The 23,424-nt window shown below is 43.7% G+C and overlaps 1 protein-coding gene across 2 annotated transcripts in view; it reads right to left on the bottom strand.

Annotated features, from left to right (window-relative positions):
- Positions 1-23,424, bottom strand: part of Fto (FTO alpha-ketoglutarate dependent dioxygenase) — a 349,466-nt gene that overhangs the window by 109,375 nt on the left and 216,667 nt on the right. The gene's annotated exons all lie outside the window — the stretch shown is intronic.

Here is a 23,424-nt window from a genome sequence, read left to right as displayed (position 1 = left end):
AAAAACATGCCTCTAAAGGTATGTGGAAAACCATAGACACCTACAGAACTTTTAAAATTGTACAGTATTGGTGGGACATGGCAGCACATACCTTTAATTCCAGCACGTGGTAGGCAGAGGCGAATGGATCTCTGTGAGTCTGAGGTGAGCCTGGTCTACAGAGTGAGTTCCAAGACAGCCAGAGCTACATAACAGAGATCATATTTCAAACAAACAAACAAACAAATAAACAAACACAAAAAAGCACAGTAATCAAAAACCCAACATGAAAAAGCTCAATGTATTGTTTACTATTAAATTTCCTTTATAAAATTTTTTGCCTTCAAAATTCCTCTACATTTTGTGGCTTAGCATGTCCTTGCTTCGAGCGTGTCATGGCAGCTATCAGCATATGCAAAACAGCATCTTGCATGGGCATCCCTCTTCACATGGGATCATCTGCCACTACCACCAACTCATAGCCTACTGCAAACTGTGGGGGCCTGCAGCCCTGGGCCCACACCCCACAGAGAAGCAACTGTCTGCAGTTAGACAGTCAGCCTCCCAGAAGGGGAAGGTCTTAGAGTCACTTGTGTTGCTATTGTCATGCTCATTCTTCATTTGTACAATTTTTAATCTCTTATAAACAAACAAAAAATCATGTAGATTTTGAGTATTTGTTTAAACATGACTCATTGCATATTAAACTCGAGCTTCAGTGTAAGTGTTAATTGTGTCAGGGTTTCAATCTGAAATGTCTTCCACGGACTCAAGTTTTGAGGTACTAAGCTTGGGGTGCCGCTACTCTGGAGGCTGGGGTGCCTTCAAGAGGTGGGGCCTGTCTAGCAAAGAGGAGTCAGTGGGGTGGATCTTTGGAGGTTACATATCCTGATTTCACAGCTTGCTCTCTCTGCTTCCTGGACCAAGACACAGGAACAAGCCACCATCAAGACTCTAGTGCCATGCCTTCCTAGCAAGAACTGAAGCTTTCTGAAGCTGTGAGAAAAAAGCAACCTATTCCTCTCTTAGGTTGTTTCTGCCAGCTGTTGCCTCATAACAGTGCCAGTGAAACCACTACAAGTCACTAGAAAAGTAAGGGCGAACCAGTCCACAGTTGTCCTCCACAGCAGACAACACTAAGGACATTCCTACCAACATAAGGACAGCTGGCCACCCTGTTCCCTCATCCCTTAATCACCAGATGCGGTCTTCCCATTTCTCCAAAGCTGGACCCTGGCATCTCCAGGCCTAATAGAGTAACAGAGGGAATACACTTTTAGGTGGAGAGCACAGTCGTGTTCACCTAGCTGCTTTTCCACACAAGCATTTTCTTTGTGTCTGGAGATGGAGATCAGGCAGGTTAAGGAATATGTTTCTTCCTATATGAATTCCAGCTCAAGTCTGACACAGCCCCAGTTATTTGCTGGGGACAGACATTTGTATTTTTCTTTGCTTAGGGGTGGAAGGTAGAATATGAACAGAGGCTGCACAAAGGTGCTCTCAGAGCTACTGTATAGAGAGAAAGTGTTGGGGAGAATGCCTGGGAACCAAACACTGCTCCACCCACCACAGACATACACAGACACATAGACACACAGACACAGATACACAGACACACAGACACATGCACTCATAGAGATACACAGACACACAGATACATAGACACATGCACTCAGAGATACACAGACACATAGACACAGGTACACACAGATACACAGACATATCACACACACACACACACACACACACACACACACACGAATCAGTTACTGGTGTCACATTCTTTTATATGAGCACCTATAACAGGCCATAATTTTCGTTAATAAACTAACAGAAAGTAAACAAAAAGACTGAAGAGAAAATGCGCCCCTAATCTACAAGTCTAATGTAGTGAGTATTTAGGGACAGAAGGAGGACCCAGGACTTTAGCAAAGCCAGGACACTGGGTAGAATGCCCTTACCTGCTTCCTGAGGTTCAGAAAACAGTTCTTCCGGCAAGAGAGATTTATTTCAGATAAAGGACAAATGCTGTCCTTTAATTAACAACATCTATCTCCGGGACAAGCACATCAGGCAGACAGTACAGAAGATTCTGTTAATATAAAGGACAGATGGCAACTTCTCCCCTGGGACATCTGAAGCTGCCCCAGAAAAACACATGATTTTAAAAGGCCTTGGAAGAACCAGTCAGGAGACAGGAAGGCTTCAGTGCCCCATTTACAAAGTAAACCTGAAAGTATCTCAGAACCATTCTGAAAACACTTGGAAAGGAGCCAGGGGAATTTGAGAGGAAGGTCATAGCTTCTGCCTCACAGCATGGAAGGAAGGACTGTGCAAGCTTTCTCTTTGCCCAGCCCAAATGATACCAAATAAAACAGAGTTTTCATGGGAAATACTAGCACTTTGGGCTTCATGACCCAGAATGACACAGTGGAAGAAAACTTGCAGACACTCTTATGCGAATATTGAAAACACCTAGCCAGGACATTGTCACCAGCTGAGTACTAGATTTGCTGGGTAAGAGGGCAGTATTTGGTCCTCAGCTCAAGGGGAATGTTTCTTCTATGGTTCTCATTAGTCTGACTCAACACACACAAGATTCCTAGCGTGTGTGTTATACCTGCCTAACTGGGTGCTAACATTATAAACCATACATCAACACTTCTCGCCGAGTGTTAATGTCTATTAATATCCTGCTGGGGAAGGCTTTGAAGCCAGCCTGTAGCCATGAGTTGAGACTGGCTGCCACCAGTTCTAGTCTTGGTCTGGGGCTTTTAGATGGCAGATCTCATTAGCAGCATCTGTGGAGTGGGGATTGTTACCGCATTGTACTTGGTTTTAGGTTGTTGTGATTATTCTCATACAAGGAGGTAAAAAGTCCTATGACTCTGAAGGAATTTAGAGCTGAAATTTGACTGCTGATAGCCCAGATAGTAAATTAGGTTTTTCTTGTGATGCATTGTGATGCTTTCCTGCAGCATGCAGATGTGGAAAGAAGCAGGCTCACCAGTGTCATGAGATGTGAGATGTGTTACCTGCACCTCTTTTACAGGCCTATGAAGTTCATGTTATCCTCAACTGGATTCAGGAAGTTCCCATATAATGTGTTTAAGCATGCAGCATGCAAGCACATATGTTAAGGGTTGCATTCTTTTTAATGTATGAAGAATATAGAATACTGTGTGAATGCACACATATGTATGTATTAAACAAAATTAATGCAACAGTAATTTTATAAAGTTTGGAGCAGTTCTTCAAGCTCAACTTGGCATCACATAAAGTGCACATTTAACCTGCACAACTCCATTTCTGCAGATAGACAGAAAGGAAGAAAGAAAGAAAGAAAGGAAGGAAGGAAGGAAGGAAGGAAGGAAGGAAGGAAGGAAGGAAGAAAACATGCATACAAACACAACAGTCCAAACTGGCTTTGCCCTTCTCTAAATTAATCCAATTATTCAAATGTCAGTTATATCTGCCACAGTCTGGCTCCTTGGGCCGAACCAAACTGTTAAAAATTAAAACTGTTTTATTTCGTTTAGTCTTTCTGCCTTTTTAGTGTAAAATCCACAGTCTCGACAAAAAGTTGTGGGATTTGACACCCAGTGCAACACAACCCTATTGCTGTCATCCATGCATAATTCACTTTGGAAATATGCACTTGCTTTAAAATATTGCTAAAATATACATGTAACATATGCTAATTTCACTGAGCTGGCTTGTAAACTCCAGCTCCTAGGTTATATGTAAACTTCGCCAAGTGCACACACTGTACATAAAGGGATTATAAATGAAAGGAAATATCTCTGTCCCTAGCTTTCTGTCTCCAGCCTTGGCCAAACTGACAGCCCCAAATCCCAGCACCATCTAACACGCCCTTCCCGTGGAGAAGACAGCCTGTTCTCAGAGTCTTAATTACATCCCAGCTGACTGCCCAGCGTTGCCAAAACCAGGCAACAAACGCTGGCCCTTCACTCACAATATGGTCTGCTAAACAGAGTCCTGGTCACACAGAAAGAAACTTGCACAACGTGGGGAAATAAAGGGACAAGCAGGAGATCAAGGGAGAGCACAAACAGTAACCTGGGGGATGGAAGAGAGAGGCAATTCACCCCCACAGTGCAGAAAAGGAAAGGAAAAACCCCTTCCCAGAATCCTCAGGCACCAGGCAGCAGAATTTTAACAAAGCTGTCCTTACACGATGGAGTCACTGCCCTGCTCATCTAGCCAAACACTGCTGCTCAAGATGGGCGGCTGATACTAAAGCTCAGTAGATTAATGGTTGTTAACTAAGACGTAACCACCCACATGGATCAGGCCATTATAATTACAGAAGAACAGCACGAAACTTTCTGCCAGTACAAATGGTATCATATGTTTTCCTGGCTGGCTTTTGGGAAAGGCTTTAGCTCATTTGACATGGCAGAAAGTGCTAGAGTCTTAACTCATATCCCATATAATCTACATAAAATTGAATTTCTTCCTTTTCGTGATTTTTGTCACATGGATATGACAACAAAGATGGTTGCCAAATTTAGCAACTATCTTTGGCTTGGCCCAATTCTATATACAGGCAAATGGAAAATCTTTCGGGAGCTTTGGAAGGCAGTCATTTCCAGTGCAACTGAAAGCAAAACCAAGAGAAGCACCTAGAAGTGCCCTAACAGAGAAAGCTCTGTCCAGGCCACTAAGACACTGTGGTCTGAGAAAGTGGCACTTTCAAACTTGGGTTCCAAACCAGTCGTCACGAATGCAATTGATTGGAACATTCCTTACTGACTTTAGTATCTGAAATGGTGTTTCTGGGGTGCCCCTTACTCTACACAACTGGCATTCTGTACCAAGCAACCTGCTTTGCACGCGGGTGGTTCTACATTTTCCTAACAGTAGAGGCAGGTCCTGAAGAAGGCAGAGTCAGAGAGTCAACACTAAAGTGACTCAACCGGCCATGTTTTTAAGAACACACCCTCACTGAGCTTCAAAGGTACTGCACAGTGTGAGATTGGCTAGCAGCCTTCGCTTTGAATTGTAAAATTCATACCTTCTGCATGGTCCTGTGTTGTTGCTGAAAAAAAAAAAAAAAGAGGAGACAGAATGAAGGTAAGTAAGTACTTCACAGGCACAGTCCTGCTAAGTTGAGAGAACGCAGTTCTTCAGTGATAGTAAGATTGGAGATCTATAGGCACAGGCAGGCAACCGGAAGCTGGGATATGAGGGTGTGATTTCTGCTCTCGTCCCTTTCCCTGGGACACAGTTATCCTTGGTGAGCACAATGAGGAGCCCAGGGACGCTTTTAAGAAGTGTTAAAAGGAAAAGTTGGACCACTAAACCTGCTGCCCAGTTAATCACCAGCACTGGTACCACCAGACCCTTCTTTACCGATCCCCTCTACAGAAGAGGTAGATGGCACTGAGCCTCATTGCCAGTGTTCTATAAAAGAGGGTCCTTACTGCAGCAATGGAGAGCAAGGAAACCATTACCTCCAAGTGTCTGGGAAATGATGTCAGCACTCATAACTTCATTTTGGGAGTTGTTTGTAGTTTTCTGTTAGAAAATGCTTAGTGGGGAAGGAAAGGGGGAAGCCTCATTATAATATAACGTCAGTGTATCTAAGTTTACCTAGAAAATAAAATCTAATGCCTTATCTGTAGCTCTAAATGAAATCTTCATACTATTTTACCCTTTGAGATGATAGAAAGCTGTAAGAATAGAAAACAAAGGGTTCGGTATACCTTAACAGTGCTGAGTAAGGGCCAATCCAATGAGTCATTATTTTCTATGGAACTTAAATAATAAGATTTGGAATCCTGTTTCCATTACAGAGGCAGAACACATTCAAACTACATCTTGGGAATTGATACAAATCATCCTTTGGGGATGAATTCACTGCAATTTGAAGTCTGGGAAGGCAACCAAGATATTTAACAGAAAGAACCTGGACATAGTTAACGTGTGCTTAAGCAAGAGATTACAAAAAAGAAAAAAAAAAAAAAAGGAAAAGAAACGAAAAGAAAAACCCAAGCCTTTAAATGCCAGTCCAGAGAGTCACATTTAACGTTGTGCTCAGAGGGTGCCTCCCTCTCTGGCAATGACACAAACAAGAAATAACAGAGGGAGGTGTACCAAGCTTTGTTGTGGTTGTGTCCCTTAGCATCACCCTTCCTTGTGGCACTGGCCTGGGTGGGGTTGGAAGGATTTGCTAAACTACATCCTAAGGGGGAAATCTTGTCACCTGTTTTGTAAATAAAGCCTCTTCCACCATAGCCACACATGTATTTACATATTGTCTGTGGCTGGTTTTTTCCACTACAACAGAACACTTGTGACAGGCTGTATAGCCCAAGAGGTCTAAAATATTTCCTCTTTGGCCTTTTAACAAGTGTGCAGGTCCAGGGATCTACTATGATCCATATGGCAAGAAACAAGTCTGCTCAACTAACCCTGAATAATCTACCTTTGGAAAATTGGTTTAAAATTCAAGTGTGCAGGGATACAAGTTGCTTTACATCCTGGCAAGTTTTACATTCACAATAGGAACCAAGAGCCCAGAAATGGAGCCAACATCATCACCAGGGGCAATGGGGAATTTTAGTCATCTACACTAATTCCTTCTTCGAAAACTCTTCTTCTCAATGTAAGAGCAACTAACTTAACAGGGACACAAAGTTCTAACCATCCACAGCCAATGCTGTAGCTTTAAAAGCAGTATTCAGGTGCATGTCTCAGCATCCACATTTTTTAAAACAACAGTTAATGAGAATCAGCTTTGGTTTTCAAAGGTCCAGTTACTCTATCTCAATGAATGAGCGAATGAGATAAGATGTCACAAATACTAGGGTACTTGACCCGGGCCAACAGCCGCTCAGCAAACAGGAGAAACGAGGGCCACTTGGAGCTTTTAAGAGTCTTTCCCCTTGCTGTACTTTCTCTCCTCACTATTATTTGCTGTTTTCAGGATCTTTTTACTTTAACCATCACATTACACACAGGTGTTTGGATCTCCAGAAACAAGGAGTTTTTGCTTTCCTTTGACTTTGTTTATGGAAAGCTTAAAAGTCATTCATTTCTATTGCCCCCTCTTAGCAAGCCTCTAAGTTCTGATCATTTATTTACAAACAGTCACACTATATAGTCCTCATTGGGTAGACTAGGCTGGCCTCCAACCTAGAGTGCTGGGATGAAAGGTGTGGTCTCCATGCCTAGGAATACTACTAAGATAATCAGTTTCCAGACAAGTTCTTATTTGGGGTTATATGGCAAGAGCTCTACTATGTCCTCTAAGAAATAAACAAAGGATAAGTCAAACAGTCTGGGCCCCAAGAACAACTTAAAATATATAGGACAGTAGGTCTAGGTAGGCCTGGGAGAACAGATCACCTGGGTCTGAGATACACAGAAAGAGAAATGGAAATGTAGCTCTGGGTCTGCAGAGTATGCATACCTGTGTTAGACCATAACTTTTCCTCATGTTATTATGACACATTAGGCTCCTTACACAGCAAAAGATAAGAATGAAAGCTTCAGAAAGACCTCTGGGAGCAAGACAATGTCTGCCTGGGAATGGGTTTCAAAATACCTCAAACTGTTGTAACCTTTGGTAATTTCAGAGAAATACAACAAAGATTAGTCTCACTTTTAATGGGAATGTCAGTCCTCCTATTGGATTTGAAGGTGAGAAAATAAGCCTACTAGGATTTCAAAACATATTCAATATTTGATGCTTTACACATCTCATATATAAACGAAAGACTAATGTTTCTTTCATTTTCTCTGCAGGGGAAAGAAAATACACATTTCTCATTCCTTGTAAATTACAGCAACTCAGTTTCAGCAGACTTGAGTTTCAAAGCAGTTCATTTAAACCAAGTAAGTACCTATGAGAAACAGGGTATACTCTAGATTTAGTGTAATTGAGACTCCACAAACTCCACCATGGATGGTCTAACCCTACCATAAGTATCCAAGTAGAAATGCCTATCCTAGGGAAGAAAGCACCAGAACAAAGGTTGTGTGGCATCTTATAAGCTCCCCAGGTACAGACTGGTCCTTGGTATGAGGTGAGGGTGACCAAGGACACATCTGGATTCCCATCTGGAGCTACAGCCCCTGTATCTCCCTTCCCTCACACACAAACTCAACCTTCTCCCATTTGCCACTAAGTAAATCAGACAATAAGGGTTATAGTCTGCATAGAACCAGTGGATACAGGAGAAGTCTTAGGAGTCTAGAGACACAAGTAGGTCCCTGTAGTGAGAGATCCACACAGCCATATTTGTGGACCAAACAGGCGTGGTCACAGGTGTGCACATGAGCGTGTGATATTTGGTATGGGATCCCGGACAGGCTCGCTCTCTCTAGTTCTGGTCGGGTCACTGAGAGCAGCGTGGGTGTGGATCCTTGGAGCAGGAACTTGCAGGTCATCAGTTTCTTATGTAAGTGACTTCTCCCTGAATAAATTTAACCTATACTTAACCAAGTCCTGGTGTATCTTGATCTGTGCATCCACAAGGTCTCTGCAATCGATAGCATCCTGCCATATCTGGTCCTCAGAAAGAAATTAAAGCAATACTATGGTTGAGGTAACCATCTGTCCAGAAGCAATGACCTGAAGGCAAACAGAATACTTTACCTATTATCCAGACCTGAATTCCCATTCTGGGTCTTCTCTATTAGCTCTGACGAAAGGCAAATGCAGAGATAATTGTGATGGACAGGGTCTCTTAGGCTCTATAAGAATGGAGGCTCAGAGGCCCCACTAAACTCTCATTAGAGCTTATATTCTACTCTGGAAGCCCCAAACCATCCGTCCTACCTCTACAAAGGTAACTTCCTAGAGATCAGAGGATAATGCACATACAAGAGCCAGTGACTCAGGCACTTTGGGAGGGCAGGAGGCGTCATACCTTCCACATACTCCTGATGAGTTCCTACTGAACCACACTACCAAGCGACCCCAGCCTCCCTGTTACAGCAGAGATTCCTTCCAGGATGTCTTGCTTCACACTGCCCACTCCCCTAAGCACATAGGACATGAGCCTTGCCAATATCACCAGGAGTGTGGCATGCATCCACCAGCCTTGGTAAGCACTACCAACGTTGGTCAGGAGAACTGAATTCCCTGGGGCAGGGCCCAACAGATGCTGAGTGAATCAGAAGCAAAAGTGGACTTTAAAACAGATTCCAGGTAAAGCTGATAAATGCTCAGCCAGACCTAAAATTGCAATGTCGATGATAATGATGAAACCCAAGCTGGTGCATCTGGCTAGCAAAACCCATCTTCCCAGCCTCACACACAAGCTGGAATCTACCTTGGAAGAATGCACAATAGAACTCCCATGAATCAGCTCAAAGAATTTAATACCTGTTGCAATTTTCTCCAATTTAGCATATGAAATAATCGCAGGTAGCAATTACCATAAAGAAAAACTTCAGGTGCAACAGCATTAGATCACAACCGGGATCAGGTGTCAGGCCAGAATAGCAAATTTCATTCATTCTCATCTCCAGTGCTGGAGACATGTTGCTACTAGCTGTAACGGCCAGGAATGTCTGTTGGCTAAATGGCTCTGCAGAGCTAGTCAAGTGAGGGTAGCCCGCGACAGTTTAATTGGGCTGCTCACTATAACTGTATTGGGGAGCTCTGGGCAGTGGAATATAAACAAGCACAAAGCCGCCCGGGGTGCTGAGCAGAACAGCCTGCAGGAGGAGAGGCAGAGAGGGAGAGCATCTGCTGGCAGGATCTCTCATTCACCCTGGCGTCAGCTCGGCTACAGGTGGACTCGAGCAAGGTACCCAGGCAGAAGAAAGGCGGGCTTAGGAGAGCAATCATTTATGTTGTATTGACTTCTGGACACTGTCTGAGATCCCTCCCGAGACACAGAGACAGTTTTCAGTCTTGTGCTGGCAAGAGATGAGAACGACCAAGCAGTTCCTAATCATATTACTTTAAGAAACACATGGTGTGTGTGTATGTTTGTGTGTATTTTTCCAGGCAGGGAATCTAAACAAGTTTATCACTGAAAAAGAAGGTTAGGGGTGGTGGTTAATCAGCCATTTGTCTTTGCTGCTTGGGATTGGGGAGTCAAGAGGTCGAAAACAAGCAGTATTGGGCCCTTTGGTTTTATCGCAGGTAACCTCCCATCTCTGGTAATTGAACCCATTCCTTGCGGTCAGAGTTCCTGTCACTCATATTCAATGTCTGTCATTACAGAGAAATGCTTCATGTCATATTACATTGACAGAACCACTACAGCAAAGCTAGCAAGATTCCCCTAGCACCAGAGGTAAGACAATGGAAACCTCTTTCAGACCAGTGATGTTTAACATTTTATGTGCTGACACTCTGTCTGTAAGCACACGATAATGAAAGTCTGGTAAATGGGAGATAAAAATTCACACTTTCCTCCTTCAGGGGCTGCCAGGCAGTCTCGGAAATAAAACACGTTGGCAGCTCCGACGATACCAGAGCACTGATGCCACGGCAGGCGTTTCTCAGAGCAGCATAGATGTGAGCAGAGATGGGTGCTAGGTCTGTTTTTGATGTGGTTGTGACAGACACCTTGCTTGGGCAGACATGACTCACGGCTAAGACGGTGGCTAACCTCACAAAGCCAACTCTGTCGGGACATATGCCGAGCCCTCTAACCACACAGGCCAGATGACTCTGCTCTCTGGGACTCCAGGAAGATGCCCCTTGTGGCTGAGCAGACCCCTGACAGTCAGTGTACAGTCCAGTGACTCTCTCCACTCTTCCAGCCATTGAACCCTCCTCTTTTTCCCAGGCAGTGTACACAGAGGTCTCCATGCTAGCCATTCCCGACCACACCTTTATGCCTCTGGGCCTTGGCATGGATCGATCCCATTGAGAAACCTCTTTTCAGCTCCCTCCTTGCTGTTCCACAGGTGGGCCTCTGAAGCCCTTCAGCTATTCACTTTGGTGGCTAAGCGCCTGGACTGTGAAATGCAGTAGGTATAGTTGGAACTCTTGATTTGTCTTTTAGGTAAGTTTACAACTCCCTGTGCCCTACTTCCCTTAGCAGCAAACAAGTTTAGCAGTGATGTCTACCTTACATTTGTTGTGCTAGTTAAAGGAGGGTCCATAGCAAGTTCCAATGGTCATGTGGTTGATCAACAGTGCCTAGTTCTAAGCACTCAATAATGCCAGGCAAATAATGCCATCAGCAGATCCCAGCACTGCTGTCACTAGCACTGCCATTCTCAAATCACGCCATTTATATGAGCAATGAGACTTTTCACCTTGTTCTCCAGTGATGGCTTCCCATTGTTCTCTTCCCACATAACACAGCACTGGGCATTGATACCATCTCAAAATGCCTTAGAAATCAAAGTGCCACAGCACACCCACAACGGTCTGCAATCGGTGTGTCACAAGGCTACAAGGCAGTTCTGACTGTTGTAATGAGAAGGTCCAAATGCCAAGCTTTGGAAACCCAGCTCTTCTGCTTAGGAGCCTTGTGCCCCAGAAAGTTATTTAATGTATCTGTGGCTGTGGTCTCCACTTTCCTTTCTTAAAATTAGGGCTAATAAAAACACAGCTGAACTGTGGACTCATAAGCTCTTCAAAACAGCCTGGCCTCTGTGATTAGTTGGCACTATTATTATTTGGGATTAAATGAGTTCATAATACATGCAAAGCACTTGATTATCAGGTCTAATGATAACTTTTATTCTCGTGTAAAACAGATGTCAAGCCTCCTAAGGGCAGAAACATAGCTTACTCAACCTCCCAGGCTTTGTGTTACAGGCACTCTGAGAAGGGCAGCCAGGGCCTTAGAGTCTAGCTGGATATGGGTCTGGTGGCCAGGGGAGGCTTTCCTGAAGCTGAAAGCCTGAAGGACAACAGTTATTTGTGTAGACCTCTCCTTCCCAGCTGAGGTTTCCTTCTTTCAAGGTCACGACCTTATGCCTAGGAGCTTTAGATTTTAAAAATCACTGACTTGATATTTCACAGAGAACAGGCAGGCTTAGTATTTTAATCAATCCCTCCTTCTCTTATTGATGGTTATGTATGTGGGGGTACCTTTTAACCTGTGAGACAGAGCTTTGAAAGCCTTGACATAGAAGCCACCGCCGCCCAAGCATAAGGCAAAGGGTAGCTTGAACCTTTGGAAGGGCGACCCCACAGGGTCACTCCCCAGGCATAAGTCACATGGGGCTTGAGAAGTCATTCTTTCCATCTCCTCCAGAGAGGATGTCCAATAGAAGCAGCTACCTAGCAAGCCGCTTACATCTCTAGGTCATCTGTGCTGCAGTTACTTTTCCCAGGGAGAAGCAAACAAGCCTCTTTTCACCCCAGATAAAGCACCAACAACAGACCTAAGACCATTTCACCCAAGTCCAACTTATGGAATCTGTAAGAGCACGGAGTAATCCTAAAATAGCTGCACTGCCAAAAGGTGCAATAGGGCATTGGTGTTGACCACTTCAGCCAATCTTCCACCTGCTATATCCTCTATAAGCACCCAAGACCATCAGAATTACATGAAGTAGTGGCTGGAATCTCAGGTGAGGCTCTTAGGTGGGCAGTGACAGCCGCTCTGATTGAGATGGTAACAGTCTCATTTGCCTGGAAGACAGTAATCCACATCAGTCTGTTTCACCCATCTCCTGCGATGATCAGGCATACCTTAACACCAAGAGTGTTTAAAAGCCGATCACAAGGTGACAAGTTGTCGGTAAAGTGCTTATTGTACAAGTGTTGAGGATCTGAGTTCAGATCCCTAATGCCAACATAAAAGCCGGAGTGCCAGTATACACCAGCAATCCCAATTTATAGCCATGAGGAGGCAGAAACAGGAGGATCGACTGGGGCTTGGTTGCCAGCTAGTCTTGCTGAATGTTTGGTAGAGGAGCTACAGGTTTGGTAGAGGAGGCTGGCTCAAAAAATAAGGTCCGGAATGATTGAAGGCATTCAACTTTGACTTCTGGCTTCGTATATCCTGGAGCACATGCACAAGCACACACACTCTCATGAGCACACATACACATGGATTCACACAGACTCCTTCCCACCATGCACACAAAGCTGGCTGTGAGCACAGCATGAAGAGACATGCCTGTAAACCCAGAACTCTGGAAGTGGAGCAGAAAGATCATGATCTCTAGGCTCCATAATAAAACCTTGTCTCAAAACCAAAACAATAGTGACAGCAAAGTGATTTTATAGCCAAGAAATGAACTAATCTGCTTGGGAAAAGTTCCCCTTTTACACAAGTGCCAAGGTCATAATGAAAAGTAAATGGTAACTTTTAATTTTATTAGATGAAACCATAGTGACAGAACTAGTCAATAATCAAAAATATAAATTCTAAATCCATAAAGGTCTGCTATTTACACAACAGAAGATGATATAAAGGATATAAACAGAACTAGCCACCATGAGGAGCCAGCAGAAGATATGCTGTAAATGCCTAACACAATGTACTGGGTTTTAGAATTACTGCATTCCAATCTAATGGGCAAACAAGACTCTTTGATAACTATTTTTACTCTAATGCCTCATATTACCAGATTGCTGATAATTAAAGATTTTCCCTCTACTTCCAAGAGTGAGAATTAATGGGACAAGGAGCTATCCATTGCTCCTTGAGAGCAACATGAGGAAAATACAGGCAACATGGAGGAGACTGGAATCCCATGAAAACAGCTCAACACTTCTCTCCAAAGGCATTGTTATCAGGCTCTCACTAGGATACCGCTATGCCGAGCATAATTCCAGCAACAGGCTCACCCCTAGCCCGTTTCTATACTCTAGCTGCTAGAGTCTTTCAAAACTTGGATAGAGTCTTAAACACTGACTGGATCCCAAATAGTCTAGTGGTTGCCATGCTCTGGAGCCCTGCAACGACTTAGGGACAAATTCAGTCAAGCTCCAAAATCTTGCACTCTGAAGAATAAAAGTAACTGATAATCCCTAAGCCAAGTGGGAGATAAGGCCTGTTGCAAAGGTACTTCTGATTCTGAAATAACACATTGTGAATGCTCCTATCAAACCATGGTTCATTTACCCCCACTGAAGCCAGAGAGTAGGAAAACTTGTCCCAAGATAAACACTTGTTTGAGAAACAGCCATGTAAGTTGACCTGTGGGCACCCAGGCACCATCCTCCTAGGGGGAGGATCTCTGAAGAAAACATCCAGACACAAAGAAGCAAATTTCAAGTTTAGCTGTGAGTTCTAGAGGGACAATATTGGGGCTTAGGGCTCTGGTAGCTTTGATGGAAAGCATTGGCTGGGACACATTCTCCTTTGCACTATTTCTAGCCTCTTTCTTCTCCACAGCCATAAAAATAGCATATACTTGTCTCCTGCTTTGATGTTTAGTATATCAACAGCAACGGAGAAAGAGAAGGCGAGAGACAGGAGAGATCATCACAGGAATATCCAAAAGCCTATGATGTTTCTGGTTGTAACCAGACTATCAGGTTCTGCCTTCCTTCCAGAGGTTCAGTGGTTTTTGACCTTTCAGTTTCTTTGGATTCACTTTCATCATCATCTATCACATGGGGAGAACAGCATTCACTTGGTAGTCACTGTCAGGAAGGAAACACATCAGTGTTGACACACAGTGCATGCCCAATACCTTCACTTGGATTCTTTCCATAGAAACTTTCCCAACTCGCATTAGTGGCTTACTTCATGATTTACTTAAGGTCAGTACCATTTAATTTGTTGTCTATCTCACTATTAATTTTGCCCCTTTTCCAACAGTTAAACTATAACCTTGATTAGAAAGACTGTGTTTACCACTGCACCTAAGGAAAATAACAAACTTCTTTGTTAATGGAAGTTGGATTTGTAGTCAATGCCTGTTAGTCAGCATCAGAACAAAATGAAGGTTCCTCATCCCAGCTGCAGGAACTGACCCACCATGACAGAGGTCCAGCTTACCTCTTCCCCACCGTCTGGGCTTCAGATGCTGGTGGGTTCCTTCCTTCTCTGTACCCAGTTCCAATAAGGCTTCCTAGGAGATCCTTCAGGGGCCGCCCTTGGAAACTCCCCATGCCTCTCAGATCATCTGCCTGTTTCCTTTGCTCCGCAGAAGGCATTCTTACCTCACAAGGCCCTCCCTCTTTACTTTTTTTCCAGTCTGTCTCCTGCACCATCACTATAAGCTTCACCAAGACTGGCTTTTGGTCACTCTTACATTCCTAGAGCCAGGGACACCGTGGAATGCCCAGTGACCACTTACGGAATCAATGGATGGTACTTGCTTTCTTTTCACCATCCATCTTCATGCGACTGGACAGCCAGACTTAAGGAGCCAGTGCACCAAAGCTAGATTCCAATGGCATCAGCCCTAAAGAGATTTTAGCACAAAACACACAAAATGATGCACTGGTCGGAACATGAGAACGGTTCTCACTAGTCAGATTAGAAAAGGTAACATTAGGTTTCCGGTATAAAAAGAAGTCAACCATGTACTCAAGAATAAATCAGCCAGCCTGGTCTACAGAGTGAGTTCCAGGACAGGCCCCAAAGCTATGAGAAACTCTGTCTCAAAACAAAACAAAACAAACAAAAGAGTGAATCAGGTCTTTGCGAGGCACTGATCTTGATACCCGCCCCGTCTGAACTCACTAATGTCTCAGCTCAGCCACTTCTCTTTGGTCTTCTTTTCTTTTGAACTATAACTTTCACACGTCAGCAGCATGTCCACGATGTCGCAGTTACAATCTCTTTCAGGACAGCATCACCTTATCTTAAATGACAAAAGAATATTGTTCCAGGAAAAGAGCCACAACTCACTGCTCACTCTGAGGAAGGCTTAAGAAAAGAAACCATGGCTTCCTTTGGATGATCCTTTGGCTCATGTTTCTAACACATCTCCTGGCAAGATAATTCCTTTGCCCGACATAGAAATCAGAGATCACTGTCAACACCATCACCAACTAAGCCCTCATCCTTAAGATGTGAGTAAACAGATCCGGCCCTTCTCCTCTCTTACACTTGAAAATGGACAGTTGAAAAAAAATGGAGAATTTTCCTCTTACACATCCACAATCTATGAACACCTTCTCCGTGCCAAGAGTCACATCCAGGTTCTAACTGGGCACTGCGCTTTCTGCAGACTCCCAGTGTTCATCATTAAGTGTAAAGCCACAGGTGAAGGGGGAGGAATGTGATTGTTTTATGGATGTGCAAGGGGGCAGCTACTCAAGGGTATTTCACTAGCTAACGTGGTAAACGAAATCAGCCATGGCTGGCACTGCCACACATTGTTTCAGAAAAACACCCTGTAGGGAAGCAACGTTGCACCTATAATTTTAAAAGCTCTGTTCATTTTAACTCACCAGCAGCATTTTCTGCCACATAATGGAGAAATTCACAGCATGCTGGGCCTCTCATGGCTTCTGTGGCTATAAAAACCCCCTCATACTGGATTTTTATATTTGGTAAATTAATAGTTTACTGTTCCAAGATTCCTACGTGTTTATATGATTGCTTTTCTGACATAAAAGTTTGTAGTTGTTATGGAAACATATGGTAACATTTGCTGCTAAATTTTAAATGCATTTTCTACCCCTGTTACACACCTGAAACGAAGCCAAAAACTCTCTTTGCTTTACATTAGAGTGAAATTCAAACTGGTCTGGGTGACTATAAATGGTTACTGTTTGTCTTGGCTCCTACCTGTATCAGATTTAGACTGAGGAATCTTAGAGAAGAAATTACACGGGATAAAATGGATATTTCTAAATTACAAGGCCTGCAATTCCAGTGGCTCCAAATATCAGCTTTCTGTTTCATCTCAGCCCTGCCAGAAAGAAAATGGTGGACTGGACAATGAAAGGGAGGCAGGATTCACTGTCCGGAGCCAAATGCCTCTTGTTTTGATTAAAGGGGAGGAGGGGATTGCAGGTCCAGATCAGTTAAGTCTTGTTAGCAAATTAAATGGCGGTAGATTATAATGGGGCAAGATATGAGTCTTAGCCCCCGGCTGCCAGCAGGAAGGAGAGAAAGGATCAATTCTTTGGAGCCATTTTGTTCTACATCTCATCATTTTTATAAAATTGTTGATGTTGACTCTAGGCCCATAGGGACGGTGGCTTAGAAATGCTCACTGGACAGTTTTTGCTGTTGTTAATTTAAGTGCCCTAATTCCTCACTTCTCCAGACCTTAATACCTCACCCAAGGCAGGCTTCCTTGCGCAATGTCATAAATACTACTTAAGAAAATGACATACTTTGACTCAGAAAACGTCAGATAAGACAGTAATGACAGTGCTTGCCTATTTGAACATTTTTCCTGGGATTTAAGATCAAGATAAACCAAAAGCTACAGAAGCCTTTCTGTGTGTGCAGTAGGTCTTGCTTGGGGACCTGAGAGATCTACATTCCCACCTGCACCCTGTCCTGTGGACAGAGTTCCTGAATTCTGACTCACTTCTGAACCTCCTAGGTTAATTCACCAGCTCTCATTTTGGAGACTACCACCACACCATTAACTGGAGAGTGTCATCTGAAATGTCCTACCAGCGTACAGGCTACTTGCCCTGATCTGAAGCGAAGAGAGGAAAACAAAGCTACTTGCCCAAGCACAAAGGTAGCATGTCTTTGCAACACAGACCCTTGTAAGGCAAAAAATGTCTTACTTGTACCCCAACAGTACAAATTCAGAGGGGACGACAGCAATGGGTTAATGTTTCCTTGCAATTCCCACCTTCCCTCCTCACATTCAAATGAAGAATTCCAAGTCCTCAGGTATCAGTTACAGGATACTGTTAGGATGCTAAGGAGAACAAGGCCACAGGACATAATCCCAGCAGATTCTGTGAGCAGCTCTTGGGCAGAGTCCTTAGAAAAGTAGGTGAGGGCAGCAATATCTTTTGCATTATTGCACATTTCTCCACATTTGTTCTTTAGTGAACAGGGGCTAAAATTTCTTAATCCATCAGGGCACAGGAAAATGCAGTGATTAAAAAAATGTCAGAAGTTCCTGCTGCTCAGGCTCAAGCTGGGCTTGGCCACTTAGAACCTGCACCTATGTTGAGCTTTCCTGGGCTTTAGTTACTCGAGCTGGAGCATGGTGTAGGGGAAAATAAGGAGCTGTGGAAACACACCGAAGGCCATGTCTGCCTACAGCAAAGATGCAGGAGTTAGCTGTTGCTACTTATCCCCGTGGCATGGCCACCTTTCCTAGAAAGCACCACACAGTTGTGACTGAATCACATGATTTCTAGAGCCAGAAAGGTTTGTAAGGCCAGCATGCCAGCAGCTCCTCAGCTTTGCAGACTGCTTTGTCATCATTCATTTTAGCTGCATTGTAAACCTACATTATCATATTTTTAGCATTGCTCATTAAATCAACCTTCAAAACTGCATAGATTTTAGTATTTTTTTACCATCTATTTATTTATTTTGTGGTTTTTCAAGACGAGGTTTCTTTGTCTAGCTCAGGCTGTCCTGGAATTCAGAGATCTACCTGACTCTGCCTCCTGAAAGCTTGGATTAAAGGTATGCCCCTCGGCTTGATTTTAGTCGTATAAGTAATACGGTTTGAAAACTACAGATTCACTATACCAATTGTCCCTTTCTGACTTAAACTAAAATATTCATGAAGACAGGAGAAAACAGTTTTTCAGATCTATATTTCAGAATATATTCTATATTCCAAAAATTCAAAGAGTAAATTTAAGCTACTTTACCACCACCATCTTGCCCACCCCAGCTAAACAAATCCTATAATTTAAAAAACAATCTGTCAGCTTGTTGCAGGTACTTGGCTGACCCTAGGTTCATAATCTCAGATGAGCTGGGGGATAACCTTCTAGTCCAGTCACCCCCACAACTGTCCTAGAGGTTTTGTGACTACACCACTTAGTGACTACATCACAGAGTTTACGAAGTGTATAGTTAGCAAACACTCTTGTCTTAACACTGGGGACTGAAAACAGTTCCTTCTTCCATGTCTATGTTCCTGGTGATTTGAACACTGTGTTGGGGGTGGCCTGGAGATGGAGGAGGCCTTTTCGAAAGAAGAGAACAAGACAGTATCCTGCAAGCACATTCAATCTCTGCAGACTGGTTTAAATGTATTTTGACCCCCATGCTAACTCAGTCTGATGCAAAACATTTGGCATGAGAAAAGATTAATTGCTTATAAAAAACAAGCTAACATCTCTACAGCAAATATATTATCACAATATAGAGTGGGACATAAAGGTTTGCACTTGCATCATTAGCCTGGCTATAATAAATGAGAGGCTCTCTGTGATGTATAATATGGTAAGGAAAACACAGCTGCTTGCCACTGTAGGAAAGTGCCTAGGTGCGCTGCACCTGAGTCCGCAAAGCCTTAATAACCCCCAATAACAAAGCTGCATCCCTCACAACAGCAATGGCTGAAAACCATTATCTATGGATAATTAACTATGTCAGAACACTGAGGTCCTAACATGAGGTCCTCACAATTCCCCACTATGGGAAAGATAGGGAAGCATTATTGTAACGGATTACTAATATTTCCTAAGAAGACTGTTCTACTGGATGCAAGCTGGGAGTAAATGCACCATTGGAATTACTGTTGGTTCCCCTGGACACTATTACCTGAAGGGCAAAGCAGCCCTTTGACTTTAGCAACTGTAAAGAAATACTTGAATTTGGCATTCAAACCTTAAAGTTGTATTCACAGTTCTGTTCATGTTCCCTCTGGTTCCATGGCTATATTGATGGCAAACAATTGTCACTGGAAAAGCCATCACTTAAATCACCACAACTAAAGAAGTTCAGAGTGGCCACTTGTAAAAATTCCTGCTGTGTTCATGATTGTCAAGAGTTCATTATTTTGCTTTCTTCAAATATCTCAGTAATTTTGAGACTCTCCCCAATAATTCATGGTGTTTTAATTCCTCAGTAACAAGCCTTTCTGACACTTGAAGACAAAGAGCTCTGCTCCATTTACTAAAACGACTTCCTACTGTGTGGAGAGGTTTTTACCTCATAATTAAAATAGCACCTGAACAGGACCATCTGTGAGTGTGGATTATGATTGTATAAAATGTATCTTTTCATTTTTTTCCCTGGCACATGCCTCTAGAACCTCATACATAGATTGCAATGCATTAAAAAAAAAAGCGTGCTTACATGAACCTTTCCTCAAAAAAGGATGGAGAGAGAAGGAAGTAAGGAACAATAGTTAGGGTATGTGTGTGCTCTTTGGTGCACTCCAATGCAGCAATGAGTACACACACTGTAATTAGCACACGGAGCCAAAGAGCTAGTCTCTGCATTCTGTTCCTAGGATACTGCCAGTTTACAACAAGCCAGAGAGACACAGTTTGCCACTTAATTTTCCTCTTCCTTTTTTCAAACACACAAATGTTGGAAAAGACATTATTTGTCCAAAAGGCTGCCAAGACATCGTGTGAGGATGGATTTGAATATACAGACTATTTTAGAAGTTAGTCTTATTTAATCAAAGTTTTTTTGGGTGTACTTTATTTTATTTTGCTTCTATTTTTTGCACATACTACAAATCCATAAGTTCAGGGATTATAAACACTGATACAGACATCCCTTCCACAGGATTTTCTGACCTTCTATTCACTATACCATTGAAATGTGTGTTTCTTTGGAAAGGCTGGCTTACTTTAATGAAAGGGTTCCTTTGGTACAGTTGGGGCTGTGATGTCAACCTGGCTCCATTCTGATAGCCCTTATGAAATATTTATGGTGAAATTTAACCATGCGTGTGTAACAGCTGACTTTAGTGGTAGCCGAGGTTTGGGCTTCCTCTATTGTCTTTAGTAAAGAAAAGCAATCATTTTATTTTTCTCTTCTCCAGAAGATCAAACACACATATGTCTAACATTTCCCAAACCACACCTCTATGAACCCACTGTCCGGAGCAGTGACACTAAAGGATTAGACTGACCACAAGATGCCTGTGTGCTAGCTCTCCTGTACGTGGAGAGAGCAGTCCAACCCTGAGCTGGGCACAGGGCAGGAGCTCCATAGATAAACAGAAGAAATGGTCATTCCCTGGCAGCAAGATCCTAGCCCTTCTTTTCCAGAACCAAACTCTTCGTTAGAGTTGAAACCACCAATATTTTGCAGACACCATTTTTAATGTGATGACGAGTATCATCTACATCTCATTCACATTTGAAAACTCTCATATCCTTTCTCTGGCAAAGGAAAGATGACACACTGCCTAAATCAAGGTAAAACAATTAGTACATGCACTCATGAACACACACACACACACACACACACACACACACACGGACACGGTGCTCTAGTCCACTGTCAGTGGAGAAAGCCTACAACTAAAAGCAGTGGGGATGGTCACTCTGTATCAGAAACATACCCACACCAACTAGCTTCCGATAGGTTTTTAATTAGCAGGAATAATAATTACAAATATTTGAATTGGTTGTTAACATTTCAGTATTTGGTAGACCCCCTTAAGCATATACACAAGGCCTGGTTGCTCCCCTTGAAACTGGGGAAGACCCAGGAAAGTGGATCCTGTCTTCCTAGCAGTGCTGAACAGGGCCCACTTCAGGGATAGTGTGAAGTCCCCCTGCTCCGCACCCTCACTCAACCCCACCTCTATGGCTTCATCCATCTGAATTACTGCCAAGCCCTATAGACAGGACAGTTGGGCTTGCTAGTGAATTAGCAATCACCAGAAAATGCAAATATCCAACTCTCATGCCTGGTCAGCAAGAGCTCCAATACATCCTCCACAAAGCCTAGGGCCTCCTTGGGAAGCTGTGTGAGCCCTGTTAGCCCTCGAAGCCAGTCTCCTTAGCCTATTTACAGAACCTGGGTACAGGTCTTAGGTGTCACTACTCCAGAAGCTGGTGGATGCATGAACACAAGCGAAGTACCCAGAAACACACAGGGGGAAAATGACAGCAGCCTGGGGAGGCTTTTACCTTACACTGATGAGGGCCCCTCACCTGCCAGCCAGAGCAGCGCTTGTACAGCCCACTCAAACCCATACTCAGATTCCTACACATAGGCATACGTTCCTAACGCATCCTATCTGACTCTTCTGCCACAGCCCGTTTCCAGGGCTGCCAGAAGATACCTTGCTTGACACAGCTCCCAACTCTCAGAGGCCCCCTCAAAGCTTTTAGAGCTGGCATAACATGCAGAATGGCAAACGGAGAACCGGCAGCAGGAAGAGCATTTACAGTGACTATACAAACAAGCTCAATGAAAGACTTGTGTTCAGTCATTAAAAATAATAATGCTAAAGCCCCCAGGGCTGAAACGTAAAGCTTCAACCTCGTGTGAGGAAACAGAAAAGGAGTGTGTTTGTTATCCCAATAAGATAACATGCTAATTTACTTAGTAGGCAATTTCAGAGTATGTTCACAGTGAAATGTCACTTTATCAGATTATATGAAAAATAACAACCACAAATAAAATGCTCACTCAAGCCTAGGGCTTCTATAAGATAGAAATCTTACAGATGTGGGAGGCCAGCAAGGGGCTGCTGGAGGGGCAGGCCCTGGGAGAGTCCTCCTCCGTGCTTGCCCAGGCCCTAGACCGAGCCCAGGTTAGGATGAAGTTATCTCCCCCACACTCTGCAGATGATGCCTAACATCATGACAACAGAGGGGAGGAAAGGTCTCTGGGCCTGCCTACCTGAAAGTTTCTGTAAAGTAATGAGCGCGGACAGCTTGGGGACTGTCCACCTGCGCTGCCTGCCTCTGCCTGCCTCCAAAGCGAAACCACCAGGGACTGGCAGAAGGCACTTGCCTGACAGGGCCAGGACAGCCTTCCTCCTCCATGACAACCTGGGCCTACCCTCTTAAACTTGACCCGCCATAATTCCTTCACAATGCAGCAGCGAGGCAGCTGACAGTAGCAGCTGCAGTTCCTAAGCGAGATGGATGGAATTTTCATAACTGGTTCCCCAAGTTACATTTTACCTTCAAGATAATTTATGAGCTGCTCTGGAGCCTTGAAGAGACAATATGCTTGCCATAAAATTAACTCTAACAGTCTTGTAGGTTATAATTAACACTGGGAGGGTAACACCAACTGGACGAAACACATGGCGTAATTGATGGCGAAGCTGGGAACGAAGGGAGTTAGCAGCGTGACGGCTGCGCGCTCTAAGAACCGCCCAGGCTTTGCTGCTTTTGAGGCTTCATCACAATCACCTTGTAGGCCTCAGACCTGGGGACAGAGGAAGCCAGAGCTCGGCAAGGAGCTAGAGGGTTTGTTGGCAAAACCATGGCGCAAGTGCATGGGTCCACAGCCCAGAAGGGTACCAAACTAGGAGCTTTTGGGGAGTGGACATTGTACTTAAGAGCTCAGGGCAAGCCTCACAGGAGAGCCTTCCAGAAAAATACAACTGCATTTTAAAACAAAACAAAAACAATCTTTGCCAGTGAAGAAAAGGGGTACATAAAAAGTAGAGAATCAACGTTTCCAAAAGGTCCTCCTAGGACTCAGAGCATACACT

Source organism: Mesocricetus auratus, unplaced genomic scaffold, assembly GCF_017639785.1.
Source record: "Mesocricetus auratus isolate SY011 unplaced genomic scaffold, BCM_Maur_2.0 Super-Scaffold_100045, whole genome shotgun sequence".
Classification (NCBI taxonomy): Eukaryota; Metazoa; Chordata; class Mammalia; order Rodentia; family Cricetidae; genus Mesocricetus; species Mesocricetus auratus.
This window is presented reverse-complemented; position numbering and strand designations above follow the sequence as displayed.